This window comes from Podarcis melisellensis (genome assembly GCF_964234715.1).
Source record: "Podarcis melisellensis genome assembly, chromosome: 1".
Taxonomy (NCBI): Eukaryota; Metazoa; Chordata; class Lepidosauria; order Squamata; family Lacertidae; genus Podarcis; species Podarcis melisellensis.
Window position 1 is genome coordinate 40,960,278 of NC_138528.1, and position 22,405 is coordinate 40,982,682.

At 41.4% G+C, this 22,405-nt stretch overlaps 1 long non-coding RNA gene across 1 annotated transcript in view; it reads left to right on the plus strand.

Moving 5' to 3' along the window:
• Window positions 1–488: 488 nt before the first annotated feature.
• The window catches only part of LOC309356598, a 29,690-nt gene continuing 7,773 nt past the window's right edge, over window positions 489–22,405 (plus strand). The window contains exons 1-2 of the long non-coding RNA XR_014162871.1: window positions 489–520; window positions 19,748–19,817. This is a non-coding gene — a long non-coding RNA (uncharacterized lncRNA). The remainder of the gene's footprint in view (window positions 521–19,747; window positions 19,818–22,405) is intronic.

Consider the following 22,405-nt stretch of genomic DNA (forward strand, 5'->3'; position numbering starts at 1 on the left):
ATGGAAATTCTATCATTGTGGTGTGGGGTGTATTACTAGTAAATTATGGCTTAGAATTAAACCAAACAGTTTGAACCATCAATGGACCAGAGAGAGCTATGGAGAGGAACATAAGTATGAAAAAGATGAATAGCTTTGAAACAGAGTCTCTGCTAATGAGATGACAAAAACATACCCTTTGCATATTTTGTGGGTTTTGGTTTTGATATTCTACTTATGTCAAATATATGTAATTTTCAACCCTCATTTTATGAATTCATATACTATTCTGTTTCCTGTGTGGTTAGTAAGCATGCCAAAATTGACACTGTAGAAGTCTTGGAGATTTTCACGTCCAAGACATATTTTCAGGGGGATGAGATTTCTAAATCTGGCTTCTTCATTTTAGAAGATACCAACGGATATTTGGCTCAGATGCTTTCCAAGTTGGGGTGTCTACCACAAAAGATCAACAGGCAAACAGAAAAGTGTAGTCATATTTTTGGAAACTCGGGTTTGCTCCACCTAAAAGGCAAAAAAGGTAATGACTTTAGCAGATTTAAATCAAATGCTGCTGGACAAACGTATACAAACTATTTCCTATTAGAAATATTTTCTAGTTGGCTAAGCTTCTCCATGTTTTATTGAAAAAAGGGGGAATTGGATTGCTCATTTTATATCAAAAGTGGGGGGGAAGCATACTTCAAAATCAATAGTGGGATCCTGAGATATGTTATTGCTCAGTAAAATGTGGTGTGTCAAATAAATATACTTTATTATAGGACATCTCATTTTGAAATATCCATTGTAATTGTTCAGTACTAGCAAATCATAAATCATCCTTGATACCAGTTAATCTGAACCAGATATATGTCTGGAGCAGTACTGAAGCATGTACATGTTATGAAGAAGATCAGATTTGCCCTTGGTTGCAGCAGGAGATGCTGAGGAAGGCAAGAAGCCAACGTCAAAGTCAGGAAGGTAAATCCAGATGATCACTAAATAAGAAAGGCAGTACAACCATGAGTGAGGACAGGTGGAGGCTATATGCATCAATGGAAATAGGTGCAGGAATGCTGTGTTCAAATAGGCAGGAGCAGTGGTCAAAAGAGTGGGTGGGGCTAACGGGTCTAGCATACTAGATAGTCATAGTACCATCTTATGTAGTGTTATGAGTTTGGGGAAGTAGGCTATATGCCAAACCTCTCTAATCCCTAGATCCACCAAGTGCTAAAAGCTAATCAAGCCTTCTAATTCCAAAAATAGCCAAGCTAGCTTCCTGGTGAGGTGGTGGTGGATTAAGGGGGTCGGTGTGAGACTGCTAATGGGTGGGCCCCCTCCCTGAGCAGAGAGTGCCAGAGTTTGGAATAAAGTTTTGCAGTGATGGGACCTAGAAGTAAAACAGCAAGCTGGAGAGGAAGAGCAACGTTTGAGAGCAATGTTTTATTTCTGTTTGAATCCAAGGCTGTGGCTATGGGAGAAGCGAGACGCTTTTTGCAGATGGACTAATAATACAGGCTTAGCTTCAGGGTTGTTGCAAGGATTACAACTAGATAATGTGTATGAACAGTTTGAGAAGTTGAAAACATTGTGCAAATGCTAGGCATTAAAACATGGGTATATTTACTGTAGTGAAAGTAGAGATGATAATGATGATGATGCAGATTTAGGGGGGGGGAAATATTAAAGCTAACATGACCGCTAAATATTTGCCACTGGCAACTTTGAGCTGAGTAAATGCAAATAGTATATCTCAGTCTTTGCAACCAAATGCCTAGCATGCCCTCCCTTGCATAGGCGCCAACTCCATGGGGCCTGAGGGGGCCCGAGCCCCCTCAAAAATTCGTTTGGGGGGGCTCCACCCCCCCAATAATTTAAGAAAATTATTAGTTATATTATGCTTTGTAAAATCACAAAATTATGTTGGTATTTTTTATTTTCCTTGTTTGACGATAGTTACCTTTTAAAATACATTCAGTAATGAGTTAAAACAAAGCCACTTCCGATCTAGAGAGGGGGTGGGGTTGCGGGCTCTCGACCCATCAACAATCTCGCGGGGCTGGCGTCAGCCCCGCAAGAAGCGGGGATTCCCCCTAGCTCATTAATATTCACCGCCCACGGCGGCAGCCAATCGCAAAGGGCGGGCCCTCACAGGTTCACTTAAGGTCGGGGCAGCCCGGGGCTCGCCCCTTTCGTTCCCCCAGCAGCAGCGGTTTGGAGGTCTTGGGCCCCCCCAATATTTTTTATAAGTCGGTATGGGCCCCCGCCCCCCAAATATTTTTTATAAGTCGGCGCCCCTGCTCCCTTGGGTAATTCATGAGGTGAAGACAGTAATGACTTAAAAATATACCTGTTTATCCAAGCTTTCCTGGACTCTGACTCTTTTTTGTATTGTTTTGTTTTGTAGACTACCCAGTTTTATTTGAGATATAGGGTTGTGTTTTGTTTTGTTTTCATCTTATTTTAAGGAAATTTTATTGAATGTTGTGATGTGTGTGTTTAACTGCTTAAGGATTTTTATTATATTAAGCATTGCAGTGATAAGGCTGTAATCAACAAACAACTCAATTACAGAAGATTACAATGAGGGCAACAAGACTTCCCCTGCTCTCAGGAGTACCCCCAGAAAAGAACAGGTGGGGAAGAGAGGGGAAATTGTTCTGTGAAATGCTTGCGCTGATAGAATGACATTCTTAGCACAGCTTTGGGGGTGGGGAATCTATATTTAATAAATAAATACAGTACATAATAAGTTTCATGAGTAAATAGATAAGATGAATTCATAGAATCATAGAATCATAGAGTTGGAAGAGACCACAAGGGCCATCGAGTCCAACCCCCTGCCAAGCAGGAAACACCATTAGAGCACTCCTGACATATGGTTGTCAAGCCTCTGCTTAAAGACCTCCAAAGAAGGAGACTCCACCACACTCCTTGGCAGCAAATTCCACTGTCGAATAGCTCTTACTGTCAGGAAGTTCTTCCTAATGTTTAGGTGGAATCTTCTTTCTTGTAGTTTGGATCCATTGCTCCGTGTCCACTTCTCTGGAGCAGCAGAAAACAAGCTTTCTCCCTCCTCTATGTGACATCCTTTTATATATTTGAACATGGCTATCATATCACCCCTTAACCTCCTCTTCTCCAGGCTAAACATGCCCAGCTCCCTTAGCCGTTCCTCATAAGGCATCGTTTCCAGGCCTTTGACCATTTTGGTTGCCCTCCTCTGGACACGTTCCAGTTTGTCAGTGTCCTTCTTGAACTGTGGTGCCCAGAACTGGACACAGTACTCCAGGTGAGGTCTGACCAGAGCAGAATACAGTGGCACTATTACTTCCCTTGATCTAGATGCTATACAGTTCTCAGTTCTCTCTTCCTTAAGAATCCTAAAGTTGTAACCCTAAACACACTAGACAGTAAGTTCCGATGAAGTTTGTGGGGCATACTTCTAAGTATAAACAGGATTTTACTGTCAAGGTATTACTACATCTTTAAATGTCTGTAAAGTACACACATGGATACGCACACCATTTAAATCAGCAGGTGATCAGCTCTCCCACCACTGGTCAAATTCATCATCATCATCATCATCATCATCATCATCATCATCATCTATTCATACACATTCTTTTTACCTGACAGGACTCAAGACACCTTACAGATAAAAACAAGAACAATTAAAAACAGAAAATGGGACCAGCAGTCTATAACGTGAAGGACTGTACAGTAAGACATCTGTATCAAATGAAGTGGGGAGGGCAGAATTCTTATATTTTTATCTGCAGAAAAGACAAAGGCTAGGAAACAGTGATGCAGACTCTGCAAATACACCTTAATTTGACTGTAACTTTGAAGTGGCTGTAGCTTTGAAGCCATTTCCTCCCCAGAGTCGGCTCTGCTAACCATGTGACATGGCTCTCGCCTTGAAAGTCTATCAAGTTACATAATCCATCTAGCACATTCCTCACCATTCCTGTTTTTAATGACCTAGACCGGATTCAACCCAATGGCCTCCTTAAACATTCCTGCGGCTTTCTGTCACTTACAGTATCGAGTTAGGAGCGTGTGTTTTGTGTTTGCTTCTGCACTATTAAATAACACAGCGGGACATGAAGATGTTTCACATATTTATGGCTTTTTCGTTATCTTCCCGGTTCAGATTCCTTTTGCACATGGTGCCAGTGGGTGAGTGACTTCCCCACATCCTTTCTAAAATTCATTTTCCACTATACTGCTATAACCTTTAACCTGTCAAGAAAAAACTCTTGTTGATCAAAAGACACAAACATTTAAAGGGTCATGTGATGTCCTGGAATTCCCCCTCCCCACCCCCTAGTTCTGTCAATGTCTCTCAGTGATTTCGCCAAATTTCTGCTAAAAACCCAGCCAGCACCTGTCTTTCCTGATTAGTTTTTTAAAAGAAAAGAAAAGAGATGGAGAATACAGGTAGACCTGGAGACACCTGATCTGATTTTTTTGAGGGTAACCAACAATCTGATACCTGTGAGAAGCAGGGCACATCAGTATGATCTGCAGGTGGCTTTTGCAGTATCAGCATATCTCTAATATTACTGGAGATTTTTGTGCGTGTGAAGAAAAGAAATACATTAACAAGGCCTGTACTGGACAAAACACATGGGATACAATGGATCTGTCAAGTTAATCCACTATTCTGTCCTCTTATCCCCTGACGGTAACCAATATCACTTACATCATTAAAGCAATTTGCCATTTGTAGCCCTAAAGAGGCAAACATCTTCTTTCCTCTCTTTGTTATAGGGACCACTGTTCCTAGATCTAGAAAACTGCGGTAAAGATCCCACTATGTGTCTGGAATACGCCCAGGGTTTGTTTGTTTTTTACAGTTGTTCCAAATCCACAATGATTTCTTCTCAATCAATTTATACTTTATTCCTCATCCTCTTCCAGAGGAGGTCCATGGATCCAAAAGCTTCTCTGCACAGCCAATTCTCCACAGCTCCTAACATACTTAAGATTCCTTCAGCTTTGCTCAGCCCAACTCTGTACCGCATCCATTTAAGATGATCTTTGTATTGTTCATTCTTGGCAAAAGTAGAGCCCAGTCCATCTGCCTTATGTTGGGGGTGCAGTGCACAAGGGACCATTCTGTTGCATATAATCTGGTGGTTAGGACTTAGAAGCTGAGAGGCAAACCAGCAGTTCAGCATGCTCAGGCAGGGCTAAAATGCAAAATATTCATGGCTAGGTCACAATTTCTACTGGCCAACAGTTTGGCATCAAAAGGTAGAATTCAAATCTCCTAGCTCCAGCCTACCTGCTAGGCAGAAGTTAGGAGAACTAAGGAAGGCCTGTTGCTCAGTGGTAGAACATCTGCTTTTCATGCAGAAGGTCACAGGTTCAATTGCCACTACCTACAGTATAGTTAGGCCCAAGAATGAACCCATAAGAAATCCCAAAGAGTCACTGACAGTCACTGCTCAGCTAGATAGGCCAATGGCCTGACTGCATCCTATGTTCCTGTAATGTTTTCCCATTCTCACTATCTCAGCCACATCCCGCAATTCCCCTGGTCAAAACTGCCTCTTCTGTTCTTGTTAAAAGTGAAAATCCAGAAACAAAAGTGGTTGAGGTGTTGTTGTTTTTTGCATCTTTGTTTTGGGCCAAAGTTGTTGAGCGTTGCAAAATTTCAAAAAAAGAAAAAGAAAAGAAAAGACGTTTTGAGCTGTTTTTAAGGAAATTCGCCAAATTCTACACTTCCAACAAGGGTTGCCAATACGTGGTTGCCAATACGTCCAGATTTTCCCAGACATTTCAGCGATTTCCGCCCAGACACTGTTTCTGACGGCCAAATCCAGGCTATGTCCGGGAAATTCCGGACATATGGCGACCCTAATTTAACTCAACTTCATGCAGGAAATAGTTTCTCTTCAGTGAAAGCTGCTTTTTAAAATAATAATTAAAAAATCCCTCTGAGTAGGAGGAAAAATAAGTATGGTAGCCCAGGGTTGATTTACTCTCCTTCCTATTTGGGGAAACATGTCAGGGGAAGCAGGAAGGCTTTGGATCTAGTAGATCCAAGTATCCCTCAATCTGTATCCTGGTGCATCCCCTTTGCCTTGTCAGTTGTCAGAGTACTGACAGTCAGCAGCACCAAGGCCATTTTCCCCATGCTGGCTGGGAAGGTGCTTCAGTTAAGAGAATTCCCTCTGTGAAGGTGGAGCTTCTTCTCTACTTGCAGAGCAGATCTGCAAAACCCTACCATGCCTAGGATGCCCTCCCACAGACCATAAGATTGTGCCTCAAGTAAGTGAGAAATAGTTCTTTTTTATTGGAACGCATGCTGAAGCCAATATGCCGAAGAGGGAAATTCTGGTTTTATTGTTAATTTCTATCAGAATGGGTTTTTCCCTTTTGCACTTGGGTTTGCCGTTTTGAATTCCAGCTGGATAAAGTGTTCTTTTTGTCTACTTTCCATTATGTGTGGTGTATACCTTTTCAAATGTCAAATCCCTCAGACATCAGTGGTTTTATACAGTTGAGGAACAAAGTTACTGTTGTAAGAATCAAAGTATTCAGCATGACCTTTGTATGGATGTCTAGTGGCTAATTAATGAACTGATTCTTTTTGCAGCTAGAAACCTCCTGGACTGGCATATTTTTTAAACCCAATTTTTCATATGTATATTTAAATGCATGTTTAAATATCAGTTTCTGAGACCCTAGCATATTTTGCACAGGGTTTCTGAGCATGTGCTGTTGAACACTTTTTAGGGGAGACCTTTAAACTAAACATGGAAAGGACTGAGCCTGCATGCCCAGGGACCCTGGCAATGGGGCTTTCTGTACAGACCTCTACCCTATCCCCAATTCAAGCCCTTGCATATGTAGTCCAATGCCTAAACCAGGCTTATGTTATATAGCATTGTGATATCGTTACATTAATTGGATAATCCCTCAATGACTACGACAAGAGTGAATTTCAATGCACTGCTGACTTTCCTTTGACCTATAGTGCTTGACTGCTTCCGACATCACATCAGGTTAGGGTGCTTGCTTCCTTCCCATGCCAGGCCTTTCCCAGGAGGGAGGGAGGAAGAGATCTGGGGTACGAGAGAAAAAGAAGGGTGTGCTCAGCAGAGAAATAGAGGGACAGGTAGCAGAGGAAGAGGGGTGGATTGGGAGAGAGAGAGCGGGAAAGAGAGAGAGAGAGTTGTGGGAAATTATAGGCAGATGGAGGGATGCGATCAAAAAGAGAGAGGCAGGGTGAGAGCGTGAGAAGAGTTTTGAAGGTGTGGATCAGCCAACCCAATCTGTACTTTCAAAGGCATCCCTCAATGGAATGCATATGTTGATGAGCTGTGTCCTGTCTCTGCTTCATGCTTCTGACAAATTCTTTTCCTGGCAATAGCTTTGAACAACCCAGTGACGCCATATCCAGCAATATTTCTGGCAAAGCAGCTCTGCAGCAGCAGGTCACTTCATACAACATAACCCTATAGTAGCACAGTGTCGATTGTGCATAAAGGTCATGGCCCCAAATCAAAAAGATGTGATCAATACAGTTAGACAGAGCAGTAGAAAAATGGTGTTGGATGGACAGGGTGTTACCATCCGTTTTCTGTTGTCATTTTCATAATCCACAAGAGTTCTTACCGCATTCACTGCCCTGAAACAATGCAAAAAGGAAGTATTGGGCAACAGGAGAAAAGAAAGATTTGTGGGCTCTGTTTCAAGTTATTTCATAATGTTTTTCTTGGATCAGTTTGAAACAAATGGGAATGACTATGCCTCTGTTATTATTACTTCATACACCACTTTCTGTGGAACCCGCAGAAAAAAAACATTATTAATCAACATGGGGGGGAGGAGGATTGCAAATCAAGTCTTTCTGAGATGCGCAAATTGCAGCAGCACCACAGGCCTGGGAGGTTGGCACTTTCAACATAATCCGCACTTCTTGGCACATTCATTGCCAGCAGTTAGAAGAAAGGTATGTTTTTAATATACAGTAGTACCTTGTTTTGTGACCAGGATCCATTCCGGAGCCTCGGCCGCTAGCCGAAAAGGACGCTGGACAAAGTGCCGCGACTGCACACATGTGCGGAGTGGTTGGCACTTCTGTGCTTGCGCAAAGCACGATTTAGCGCTAATGCACATGCACGAGCGGCGAACCCAGAAGTAAACTGTTCCAGTACTTCTGGTTTTGCTGTGGACGTTAGATGGAACGGGAGCTCAACGAAGTACCACTGTATGTGATATTAGTCAACCTTTGCAACTCCAGGCTAGCCTCAAAATGCCAGTTCTAGATACTAGTCCCTGTTTGGTCTGCAGTATGAAGACATGTTTGTCCAGCAGAATACAATTATTTTTTAAAAAAAATAATTTTAATCAAGCCTAGAATGTAGCACCTTATGGCTTGTTCCTAATACTGTGGTGAAGTTTTCAAGCTGTGGAGTCAAGCACAGAGCAGCACAAAGCAAAAAGTAGCAAGAGGACTTTTTGAGCAGTGTAATGTGTCATGGCTTCAGCATGGTGCATTATAGCACAGGAATCAACTTTTGTGTTATAAAACACTAGCAGCCTTGTTCCCGGCATTGCTCAGGGATTCTCAGAAACAAAAAAAACAACAGAAAAATCACCTCAGTTTTGAAATCAGTGGCTAAAATCAGGGCAGTTTTTGAAAGGATCAGTCTACCCTCTTGATTCAAAATAGTACCCAACTGTATCTAAACCTAGGCAAAAGCCTGCTCCATGATCTCAGGAACTATAATGTGAAATTTGGTTACGGTATCTTGAGGTGCCCAAATGAGTGGCAAAGAAACAAGCAGCTTCTCGAGATATATGGTGCATAATTGGAGCTCTTGCCTGGGTCTGTAATCTATAGCAATCTCCTCTAACCAGCCTTGACATGAATGTGTTTGTGGCTCTGTTGCTCTTAAACAGATAAAAGTTGAGCTGACATACTTCGCTCATAAAGATTGTTCCATCAGTGCAAGCATTTCTCCTTGCCCAGTAGAGCAATCTTCCCTTTCCTTCCCCTGCACACTGTTCTTGAAGGTCAGATTTTGGGGAGCTAGGGCGGGGTGCAATTGAAGGAGGAGGGAAGCCCCACTGCGCTTTCCTCCTTGCACTGGCTTCCACTTGCGGAACAAGCCACTTGAATCCCACCCAGTACATTTGTCTAAGCAATGGAAGCAACATAATATTTAGTTTCTGTGGGTTTCTGTCTGAAGTTTGCACAGTTCTTGATCTTATTTCTTTGCTGATTTTCATTTTCACATAAAATTAAAAACACACAGAGAGAGAAAGCATGTCCAACTGTTTTATTTTGATTTGGGGGATTCATTTTTGCTAACCTGAAAGCCAGCTTGAATCTACGTAAATCAATCAAGAACTACAAAACCACAGTAAACAGTCAAAGGACTGTAAACGGCAAATTAACAAAATACTGGCAATGCTGTAGGGGGACCCAGTAAACACAAAGAAGGAGGGCCAGTAAATATAGAAGACACCGCTTTGCTTCCTTTTCCCATTGTCATTTCTTCATTCCTCATTCTCAGGCCACATCCTCTCTAGCCTGACAATATGAACCTGTCTTATACTGAGTCAGACCATTGGTCCACCTAGAACAGTGCTGTTTATTCTAGCTGGCAGCTGCTCTTCGGGGTTTTAGGCAGAGAGAACTTTCACATTACCAGCAGCCTGATTCTTTCAGCTGGAGATGTTAGGAATTCAATTTGCTGTATGTAAAGCATTTGCTTTTCTAAAGACCTGTAGCCCTCAGAGCAGACGGTCTATATATGTCAGAGAATGAGGTATCAGGATGGACTCTCCCACTTCAGACGGCAGGTGTGTGGAGGGGATGTCTCATTGCTGAATGCTCCTCTGCAGTAAAACAAACAAACAAGCAAACAAACTTCCAGAAAATAGAAAACAGCATGGCAAGCAAAGAACTGCTGAGTTTCTTTTCTATTTGCTGGAGAGTTTGGGAAAGTGGAAGAGGAGAGTTGAAAGCCATAATCCACCAGCTGTTGTCTGAAGTGGTACAATCCAGTCTAATCCCTCATCATTCTTTTGCCTTATTTATTTGGAGGCCTATGGTGTGAGTGGAGAACCATTCAATAAAGTACTGGTTGTTGTAGCAGCAACAGTAGAAGTAGTAGAATTACTAGGATGTTTGTTTGCTTAACATGTGATCATTACTAAAAGGGCTTATCTTGATGTATTTTAATAGTGTTTAATTGTACAGTACAATATTATGCAGTGAATCACTGAATGACTATATAACATGGTTTATCCATATATGCCAAGGTAAATTTGGAACTATGTGCTCTGGCCTGATCATGTCGGTTATTTTATTTTCTCTGCGGCACTTGAAACTTGATAGGTTTCCAAACACGAATTGAAAAGTTTCTTCTGCCACTTTATGAAAGTGCAGTTTCTGGCTTTCCAGTTGGCACAAAGCTGTTGTTTGCCTCCTGATCTGTAGTTTGTAGAAATTACGGGAGTCAGAAGGAAATTCAGCAAAAAGCACTTCTTTCCCTGCCTATAACAGTTGACTAGACTCTTATCATAACTTTTTGCTTACAGTACTGTACTATGGCATTCTCCTTAGTCTACAATTCAGGGTAAATGAAAGATAAATGAAAACAGAGCTCGTAGATACCAAATGCCACAGCCCAGGCCATCAGCAGCAGCACTTCTGGATTACCATTCCCTTGACAAAATACACCAAAACTCTGTCATATATTTTTGCAACAATTCATTATTTTACACATTACAGTGGTACCTCAGGTTAAGTACTTAATTCATTCCGTAGGCCGGTACTTAACCTGAAACTGTTCTTAACCTGAAGCACCACTTTAGCTAATGGGGCCTCCCGCTGCCGCCGTGCCACCGGCACACAATTTCTGTTCTCATCCTGAAGCAAAGTTCTTAACCTGAAGCACTATTTCTGGGTTAGCAGAGTCTGTAACCTGAAGCGTATGTAACCTGAAGCGTATGTAACCTGAGGTACCACTGTACCTAATACCTCTCCCCCCCCAAAAAAAATGACCCCTGAATTTTTGAATTTTATTGACATTGATGCTGCATTTTATGTTGTATTTTATGCTGTTTTATGCTGTTTTTAAGTCACATTTTAATTAATGTTTTATATTTGCTGTTAGCCGCCCTGAGCCCGGTTTTTAAACCAGGAAGGGTGGGGTATAAATAATTTATTATTATTATTATTATTATTATTATTATTATTATTATTATTAAAGTCGAATGTACAATCCCTTTCATGAGTAATATCTCACTTCCCATAATGGATTTGGCCTCCAAATCGTGCACCTAGGAATACATTACCATAGCAACATAGATTCTCTACAAGAGGGATGAGGAGTCTGTGGTTCTCCAAAGGTTCTTGCTCCAATTAGCCCCAGCCAGCATGGCCAAAAGTCAGGGATGATGACTAGAGGGCCACAGGTTCCCCATAAAAGAATGAGGGACGATAGTTCCCTCCCCAGCCCTTGTGCAGCTGGGTCATGCATCACCCTGTTAAACTGATGCTTCTGTGGGCGTCCAGGTAATGTGAAACAGGAGGACTGCCCTCTGCACTCCCTAAATGACATCTGTTTCTGGCACATTCATAAGAACACCAGAAGGGCTCTGCAGTCCAATGGCATCCTGCACTCACAGTGGCCAACCAGATGTCTGCAGGAAACACAAGCAGGATCATCATCATCATCATCATTTTATTTGTATGCTCCCATAGTTAAAACAATGCTCAAGGCAGCCTACAACATGACAAGATTTACATAATGATCAACATAACAAAAGTCATAAACAATAAACACATCAAAAAGTACACAACCAAATAAAAAACAATTTCCACATAAATCATAAAATCTACAACTAAGAATACAGCATTAATATCAATCACAATTTAAAATGACATAGATAAAAAAATAAAAGCAATTTAAAAACAAAAAGAAAACAAAAACGGAGCCCTCTCTGTTAGAATTCCTGCTCAATGATTGAAGTCATGGGATTGTTGTCTATCACATGGTGGTGTATGTTTTGACTCCACAGAGTGGGAAGTGACGGAGACAGGATGTTTGTATTACCGTGTTCCGTGAAGTGGGACTATTGTCTTTTGTTCTTTCTCTCTTTGCTGCCTGATGCTAGAGAGAGAGGGAGCCATGTTGGAATGCTCTGTGTGTGTTTATATGTAAATAAAGTAGATTAGCCAAAATGCTGAGTTGCTGAGGTCTGTCATGCAAGCTGTTGAAGACTCTGCAGTGTGCTGATGTCTGTTGGCATCTGTCGCTGTGATGTTCGGGCTGAAGAAAGCTTCTGAAGCTCCTGAACAAAAGACCAGGAGGGAGAGAACATGCCAGTCAGGCATGTGTTTCTGCCAGGGTCCTACTCGAGTGTAGGACGAGCTCCTGACACTCTCTGCCCAGCAGCAGCAGCAGTCCTTTATGGAGCCTGTCAGGCCCCGCCCCAAGCCAGGTGGAGAGAAGCAGGGCAGGGCCCTTCAGGCTCCCAGCAGGTCAGGCCTCCATAAGGAACTGTGACAGTCCTCCATAAAGGATGTGAGCACAAGAGCACAGAAGCATTACAGCCTCCAACTGCAGAGGTAGGGCATAGCCATCGTGGATAGTATCCACCACTAGCCTTCTCTTCCATGAATTTTTGTGTGGCATGCTGGAAGCTTTCCCTGTGTAAAAACACCTCCATACATTAAAGAATGGTAACACGGTCTAAATGAGTGATCAGTGCAGAAATCTCTTCCTGTGTGCTGATTACCCTCCCAGATTCTGACATGTTATTTGACTTGTAACCATCTTTTGGCACCTGCTCTTATTTGATAATGACTGAAAGTCTTCCTGATGCAGGAATGTTCTAAAAGTTAAAGTCTGCCTAAAGGTCTATGTTATTGCATTTTGAAATGCTGAAGAAGAAGAAAATTCTCCATCTTAAAAAGATGCCACCCAGATTCCTTCGCATTTGTCTGTCTGCAGGAAGGATGAGAAACCTGTGGTCCTCCAGATGCTGTTGATGTCATTTCCCATCAGCCCCAGCCAGCATGGCCAATGGTCAGCGATTAGGACAATTGAGTCCAATAACTTCTGGAGGGTTCCCTATACCTGGTCTGCATTTTTGTAATAAGCACAGTATCCTAATAAAAATAGTTACTGTGCATCTTTCTGCCTGCAGGGCGAATTCACTTTTAAATTTACATTGGCACACTCCTTGATTGGGGGGGGGGGGGATAGCAACAAAGGAAATATATTGAAGTCTATTTAGAATTATTACATTTTTTAGGGAAAACAGTTCCAAGTATTGCACATAAAATCGCTCTTTGTTCCTTGCCAATCTTTGTCTGTAGAGCATTGTTGTCTTATCCACCCTCTTCAGAAAGAATTCAGGAGAGAGAGAAAATTGGCCTCTCTGAACTTTCCCTAACTTGTTGTCTTTCTTTCAGCTGCAACTCTCCATGTGACGGATCCTGTGTCATAAATGCTGGCATAAGGATGCTATAAAAGGCAGCTGGGCTACTTTGAGAAAACATCTGGCAACCCCCTCCCCCCAAGACCTTTTCTTAAAGAAAGAGGAGGATTGGGATCTTATCTGAGAGCCGTTGTGCAAGAGAGGATTGTGTGTTGGTGTTGGACTAGGACCAGGGAGACCTGGGTTCAAATTCCTTCTCAGCCTTGAAGTGTACTGAGTGGCCTTGAACTCTTTGCCAAAAGAAGAGACAAAATATAAACAGGAGAAACTGCAGCTGCCCCAGTGATGCGCAACCCTCTACACAGTCAAGCAAATAGTGCTTCAGGTTATTAGAGGTGCATGTCTCTCTCTCCCAAACCAATATACCATGGGTAGGGAAACTAAGGCCCAGGAGCTGGATCAGGCCCAATCGCCTTCTAAATCTGGCCCATGGATGGTCCGAGAATCAGCATGTTTTTACATGAGTAGAATGTGTCCTTTTATTTAAAATGCATCTCTGGGTTATTGTGGGGCATAGGAATTTGTTCATTCCCCCCCCCCAAAAAAACCCAAAAAAATATATAGTCTGGCCCCCCACAAGTTCTGAGGGACAGTGGACCAGCCCCCTGCTGAAAAAGGTTGCTTACCCCTGCAATATACCTTTGAATTTTTCTCCCATTTCAATACTTTACTCTCTCAGGGGAGTCTCCCTAGCTCCCTGCAATTCCAAACAATTAGTGGGAGTGCTGTAACTCAGTAACGCTTTGTATACAGAAGTTCCCATGTTCAATCCCTCCCATTGCCAAGTCTGGGAAATGCCTGTCTGAAAAACAGAGCCCCTACCAATTAGGATAGTCCAACCTTCCCCAACCTGGTGCCCACCTGATGGTTTGGACCATGATTCCCATTGAGTTTAGTATTGGCCATGCTGATTAGGGCCATAGCTGTCAACGTTTCCCTTTTTTAAAGGGAAATACCCTTCTTTCGAATAAGATTCCTCGCAAGACAAGGGAAAAGTTGACAGCTATGGTTAGGGCTGATGAGAGCTGTTGTTCAACACATCTGCTGGGCTTCAGATTGGGAAGGCTCGTGTAGACATTATTGAGCTAGCAATGGTCCAAAGTAGTATAGGACAGTTTCCTATGTTTGTAGCATCAACAGTGGTGGTAATTACAACTTAGAGATCCTTTGCAGCTGAAGACCATTGGAAGATCTGCCATACAGAGAGCAAGACAGGATTTTCCATCCCAAAAACTGTTTGAGATTTTAAATACTGACGTATATTAGGGGTGGTCCAAGCTAGCAATATCTATAACAGAGGTGGGAAAGCTCAGGCTTGGAGGTCAAATGTGCCCCCTAAGCCATCTGTGTCTGGCCCTCTCTCCAGGCCACACCCCTCACTGGATCTGCTTTGAACTCACAATTGCTTTTGTTTCCACACTGGAATTTGTCTTTGATAATGCTTGCCTGGAGGAGAATATATGAGTGTATGTAGGAACCAGCCTACTGCACAGTGGTCAAATTTACAGTTGTTGCTCTTCTCACTTTCATGTCTGGTCCAGCCCACAACCCTTGGAAGCTTGTCCATAAGAGAGTTGGAATGAAGAAGTTAGTTATTGGTATGAGCTTTTGTGTGTATGCACACTTCTTCAGACGAAAACTCATACCAATAACTAACTTAGTTGGTCTCTAGGGTGCTACTGGAAGGATTTCTTAAATTTTTTTATTTTATTTGTTTTATTTTGTTTCGACTATGGCAGACCAATACAGCTAACTACCTGTAAGAGGATATTCAGAGAGACTAGCACAGTCCCAAGAGGTTTAGCGGGTATTAGTTCACAGGGGAAATTTAAGACAGTGTTTGAGGAGAAGTTTCTTTCAACAGCAGGAGTTTGACATTATCATACCTACAACCATCTATATCTGACATTGGCGGGAAGGTAAACTGTGTTTCTGTGAGCTCTGGTTTCTGTCATGGTGTTCCATTGCGCCAGAAGCGGTTCAGTCATGCTGGCCTCATGACCCAGAAAGCTGTCTGTGGACAAATGCCGGCTCCCTCGGCCTGAAAGCGAGATGAACGCCACACCGCATTGTCACCTTTGACTGGCCTTAATCGTCCAGAGGTCCTTTACCTTTACCTTTTTTTATATCCAACAGTATCTGATAGTAGGCATTTAGTAGCGGTCAGATTTGAAAGTATCTGCTTTACAGTGGATTTGAAGATATCCAAACAATGATCAATATTTGACATGAGACATGCAGAAGCAGCCAGTACTGTAGTTTACAGTATCTCCTTTTCAAAATTTTCTCAATTTATTTTCCCTTAACCAAGCGGTCGTTATTCTGCAGGGAACACCAAGTTATTATGTGGGAAAATTAAGGCCATCCTCTGGCATTTTGTATGCCTCTTCAAAAATGAGGGAGAGGTTGTTACTAGGGAATCAAGAGTACACAAACATAGACACAGGGACTGTCACATGAAAGCAGGAACAGCTCAATAGAAGTGGCTCTGGGATATGTCTACTTGTGAGTGTGACTGCTTGGCTCATCCCCAAGGGAAGCCGAATTGTCTGCCTGAGGAAAACACTAAATTAAGAACATTAGGAGACTGGAGAAACAATATTTAACCATTCCTGTGTAGAACTCAGCAAAAAGAAGCCAAACTTCCCCAAAGACTGGTTGAAAGCACATTCCTGGTGATAAGCTGATTTGGATTCATTTCTTTTTTTTCCAAGTACAGTTATTTTTAATAATCACAGGTTGAACAGTCTTGTGTCTTTAAAAATGGGAACGAACTAGATTATAGAGAATAAGTGATTTGCCACAGTACCAATGACTTATTTCTAGGCTGTGTATCAGAATAATATTCAAATGGAGAAATAATAAAATAAATTTTAAATTTTCCCCTACTGGAATCACAAACAAACTTGTGTCCTGTGATGCTTCTAGATTTCATATCTGATGCACCAGCAGGATTTCTGCAACCCTTCAGACACCTCTTGAGGGACTCTGTCAATCATCAAGCACTTGAATGACACTATTGCGCAAGGATTTGCTTCAGTGCCAGATTTTGATACCTGTCTTGAGGATGCTCAAAGCAACTGAGCAAATTCTTAAGAAAAGCTATTGAAGCAGCTGTCAAACTGTGGCATTGCTCCCTGTCAGAATTTGCAACCTGAGCAGGATAAAGAGAGGCAAAAGGGGGAAACAGAGGCACAGTTTTTGTCCAGTTTAAGCAAGCAGCTTCCAACCTCATGTTAAAATGACTTGTAATGGGGAGATTTCAGACAACTGGAAAACCCAGACAGTCTGCTTGAAAACAGGAAGGTAATGAGAGCACAATATTAGATTCAGGAATTACAAATATCTGATGCCCCAGAGAGAAACGGCCAGGTTATTCTATCTCTTCAGATGAAATTGATACAAAATCTGGGATTGAAAACAAAATTCTTTATTCAGATTCTGAAAATATGACTGCCCTTACTGGAAGGTGCCACATTTGGAGTAATGTGAGATTGATGTGAAAGTCTGCAAAGTTTGACTGGATGTCTGCCCTCAGAACTCCTAGCCCAGATGATAAATTGCAAATCTAGGAGGAAGGCTGTGTTTGTAATGGAGTGTTCACACATGAAGGGGGCACATGAACACTAACAAGCAGTAAACCCCAAGTGAGAAGAAAGGAAGAGATTTCCCCAGGCCTCTCAACCTCAGAATGTCTGTGTATTCCCTATATTTTACAACCTCTGAGCAAAACATAGCAGAGGCGTGACCACAGATGCTGACAGAGATGACTGGCCCTTGTACGGTCAGAATGTTAAATTAAGGCTCTGGCTGCATTCACCAAGCATTTTATTCTGTCTTCCCAGCATTCCCATACCTGTTAATTTTAACATTTTATGTGATCTTTCACACATCATGTAAAATCCACTTCTGGAAATCTTGCAGAATCTAGTTTAATGCCCATTTCTGTTTTAATTGTTTCAAGACAAGAATATATTTGCACCCTGGAAACCCAGAATATCATGGGACTCTTGCATTGTAAATTTCCTTGAAGGAAAGGCTGGCTATAAATGGAATAGTTCTATCTGGCAAAACACTGATTTAGCATGAGACAGTAGGATCAGGGCAGAACTATGGCAGCCCAATGCATCAATTTCTGAAGTACCACCTGCCTATCCTAGACTCCATGGTATCTTTTAGGTCCAAGTTTGAGTTTAATATTAATATTTAACATTGAAAAGATGACTTTCAGGATGAACTAGCCTGAAGTATATTTGTGGATAGAAAATACATTCACAATTTTCAATCACAGATGTTCAAAGAAATGTACTATGTAGAAGGGCTCTGTTTATTTTATTCTAAACGTTACACTGTCCAGCAATAATTCTGGTCATAATAACAAAGCAAAATGTGGTGTGAGTTAAATGCTGACAATACTTTCAGAACATACATTTTTTTCAGAATTGGAAGTGTCACTCAGACTTCTTGTTTAGGGATGTTTAAGGAAAATCATTAAACAAAGCAAGTGCCATTATGAACGACTTCCAGTGGATGTTGTTAATAATGGCACAAGGCCATTATATCTTCCGACTGTTGCAATAATAAAAGCAACACTTGATGAATAATTTTATACTTTCAACTGTTTTTTTTTTTTTAAATATAACATTAGCTGGCCTTAGCTGCAAGCAAAGAAGTATTTATATCTGTAAGACAGCCACACAGATGTCAAAAACTATGGATGTCTCTACTGCTAAAGTTCATAGGAATTTTTTCTCTGATATAGGCAGGAAAGGGAGACCCAAAGCACACATAAATATATTTGACAGTTTAAATTTATTATAGTAGCTATGTGGTACCTATTACATCAGTAAATTCTTATGAAAGGAAATGTTTATTTCAGAATGCCTGAATGATATTAATGTGTTTGCTCTGCCAGATCAAAATGAAGTGTCAAGAAATCCTCAAAGAAACATAAGCCATCAGAACAAACCATCAGAACCAATCAAATACTTCTGCTGAAATGAAAGTGTGTTAATGATTCTTTCCAAACTCTAAAGTGATGTTGTGCTGTTGTAATTGTAGGTGCAAATCCACAAGGAAGGAGTAGAAAGGCAGAGTCTTATTCACTGATCTGAATAACTGGGATGAAAACATGCTGGAAAAAGCATGAAGTCCAGTGCCGAGGGCCTTCTGATGGTTCCCTCACTGCGAGAAGCCAAGTTACAGGGAACCAGGCAGAGGGCCTTCTCGGTAGTGGCACCCGCCTTGTGGAAGGCCCTCCCATCAGATGTCAAAGAGAAAAACAACTACCAGACTTTTAGAAGACATCTGAAGGCAGCCCTGTTTAGGGAAGCTTTTAATGTTTAATAGGTTATTGTATTTTGGTGTTCTGTTGGAAGCTGCCCAGAGTGGCTGGGGAAACCCAGCCAGATGGGCGGGGTATAAATAAATTATTATTATTATTATTATTATTATTATTATTATTATTATTATTATTCCCTGATATTTTGGTGCTCAAGTTTCTTGGTATTCAGGCTTCTGAAAATGTACCGAATATGAGATTCAGATCCTTAGGTCCATCACCTGGAGTCCTGGAGCAACTTAACATTTGTCTAAAGTGCCATTGCAGATTATCTGCATAACAGGTAATTATTTGGGCTTCCAGTCGTTCAACTATTTCAAACAATCCTTCATTACATTCAATGCAAAAGGCTAAAGTCAACACAAAGGGATCGCGATCACGATTGCTGAGCTTCAGTATTCTTCGTGGGACGTCCTGTTCCCTTGTCTTCAAGTTGTTTTGACATTCAAATAAGATCATCCCTTTAAAAAAAGGAAGGTGATCAACGCCAAAGAATGCTAAAGCAATTTGTGTGTGGTAAATATTCATTAAAGAGTTTTCATTTTCAAATAATAGCTTTACCATCTTAACCTCATAGTTGAGCAAGGGACACTGCCCTTTCTTGAATTTTCAGTTATAAATATTTGCTTGAAGGTTACAGAACATTTTCTTTACACAGACATGTAATACAAAGGTTGTGAATGCTGAAGCTTCAAAATAGAAAGCAAGCAAGCCATCTGGCACTCCTCCCATGTTTTGAGGCAAAGACAAGATTGCCAGCATTTAGCTGTGGCAACCATAGCCGCATTTAGGCATTTCTTAGGAAATCCAAGGGATATGTTTTCTGCCAAAGAAGGATCATGTGCTATAATAATTGTTAATCATTAGGTATTTGGCTACAGCCTACTTGGGCAATTTTCTTTTTAATAAATTCTAGTAGCTGATTTGAATATGTGCCTCATATTTCAGACACTGACTCACCATCAACAAAATGCCATTCAAGTTCATACCGGAGAGAACGCTGATAACTATAGACAAGGTAGGCTTCACATTTGGGAGAATGTAAGTAAGTCTGAATCACTGTTCCATCCAACAGCCAACTGAGTGACAATCAGTTTGGAAGTGAAATGGGACCACACAAAAACAAAACAGTAGTTTCTTCATTTTACTTAGGGGACTTGCTAAGTAAGGAGAAGCATATGTCTGTAAATCAATAGGTGAAAAAAATAACTCCAAAATGGGTTGACACAAACCTGAATTTCTAGGAGGTAATGGACCATTCTCCAGTGATACCCTGCAAGACATTTCTGCACGTTGTGCTTTTAACTGTACAACCAAGGAAAATTTCAGCTTGTGCAGAATGTGGCCAACCATTTTCTGATGGGACCAAAGCGCCTGGTTGCTTCTTACAAGTCTCCTCCTCACCCACCTACCTTTTGCCCGGGTAGGCAAATATATTTTGAAATCTGTTTCTGGATGCAGATTGCCTCTACTGAGTTGTGGCTTCAATTGGAGAAAGATGTGGAAAATCTTGCCGCAGCCACTGAGAGTAGATGTACCATCAACCGCACTTTCTACACAACCCTGTATGTTGCTAAATTCAGCCTTAAGTGAGACATTAAACTTGTTGGCAAATGAAACTGCATCCGAATGGGCTCTCTGAAACACAATGCATCAGTAACATGGTTTTGTTGAGCAATGAAGAGAGACTTAATTTAATGTTATAAAATTAAGGCGGGAGTTCAGTACAGATTCCCCATTGGCTCTGGTATTGTTTGCTTGGCTTTTCCTACAGCATCTTTCTTGGGTCACGAACAATCTACAGCTATCTACTCTGCAAGCACTTTCCTGAAAGGGCACCCTCACTCCGTGACACACTGGTGACCACAATGATGTGATAGTTTGGTCAGTTAGGCAGTACAGTGGTACCTCTGGTTAAGTACTTAATTCGTTCCGGAGGTCCGTTCTTAACCTGAAACTGTTCTTAACCTGAAGCATCACTTTAGCTAATGAGGCCTCCTGCTGCTGCCGCGCCGCCGGAGCACAATTTCTGTTCTCATCCTGAAGCAAAGTTCTTAACCCGAGGTAATATTTCTGGGTTAGCGGAGTCTGTAACCTGAAGCGTATGTAACCTGAAGCGTATGTAACCCGAGGTACCACTGTAATGATTTCACATAATGTGTGGCAGACATGCCACCTTTGTGAAAGTAACGTAGAGGGGGTGGTCTTCTGTTTCTTTCAGCTCTATAAGTCTACGTCATTCTCCCACCTGACCAGTTCAGTAACTATTTTGCAGCATGAGTGCTCGAAGCAACTAGCACAAGCTTGTATCAAGTGCCTAATGGTGCACTATTATGCTTGTTTTCCTCATTTTCCTTCCTACTTGGTGTTCTGTGGTTTCTGAATGACTTTACAACAGCCCTTTGATGTTTTTTTTCCAAATTCATGAGGTTATTTTTGTCAGTGTTAGTCTTGTTTCTGTGGCTGCTACTATCATATGCCAGGTGCAGTAAAAACACTGGAAGGTTATTTGTACAAATACCAGTTCAAGGAAGAGGACAAGAATGGAGAAGAAATTTAAATCAGTTCACATTTAAAGGTGAACCTTCCTAATTCATACTTTCTGAAATGATATGTGAACTAAAACATAGTGATTCTTCGTGGTTTGCACTTTTTTCAAATTTTTCAATGCAGTTCTTCAGGCGACTAATGTATACAGAATTGTATTTACTAAGGCAACACGAATGTGTGAGTTAGAGAATAACATGCAACGTATGGAAACTTGGTTTGGAAACATGTATATTAGGCAAAATTGGATAGAAAAATGTGTATAGTAGAAGAAATTCATACTAAATGCTGATTAATTTTCATGAGGGCTTTTTTTCTAAATTCAAAATGATGTGGAAATGTAGATAACTGAACTTAAGACAGGAAAAATGAGAACCAGTAAGAGGTTGAAACTGAGAGATTCACCCATCCCTAACTGTGCCCATTGTTATTTAGCATGCAGAAAAGAAATAGTCACCCCAAACAACTGCCAACTCTCTTCCTCATGCAAAACATGGATAAATGCCTCATTTGCCTTCTTTTTGAAGGCCTCTGCAGTTCTATTGCTATCCAAGAAAGGACAAAATGCATGTGGTTTTGTAGAATTTATTGTGGTGTTTTTCCTCAGTTGGAGATTTCACTTCAGTGTTAGCTCCTTCTCCTGTTTCTACCCAAGTTTAGCAACTTAACACCGTCATTGGCAGTTCATTAACAAAGCTGTATAATACCAATACAAAAGAGCTGTGGGAAATTTCACAATGTTTTAAAAAGAAAAATACCATGTGTGGAATTCCTACATAACATTGCAATCTCAATTTCCATAACATAAAAATTACTCCCCACCCCCACCTCACTTTTTGTTGCAGAAACACTTTCCAGTTCTTTTTTCCATACTGACCCAACTGGATCAAATAAGCCGGTTATCTCTCTTTGTGTTAAGCAGAGCTAGCTGCAATCTGATGAGGCCAATGAACAAGCTCCATATGCCCACAACTGTGTAGGAACAACTGGTGCCACTTTACTGATGCTCTGTGTGTCAATCATAGCAGAAAGGACAGTATTGGAGATTGCTGAGAGGCA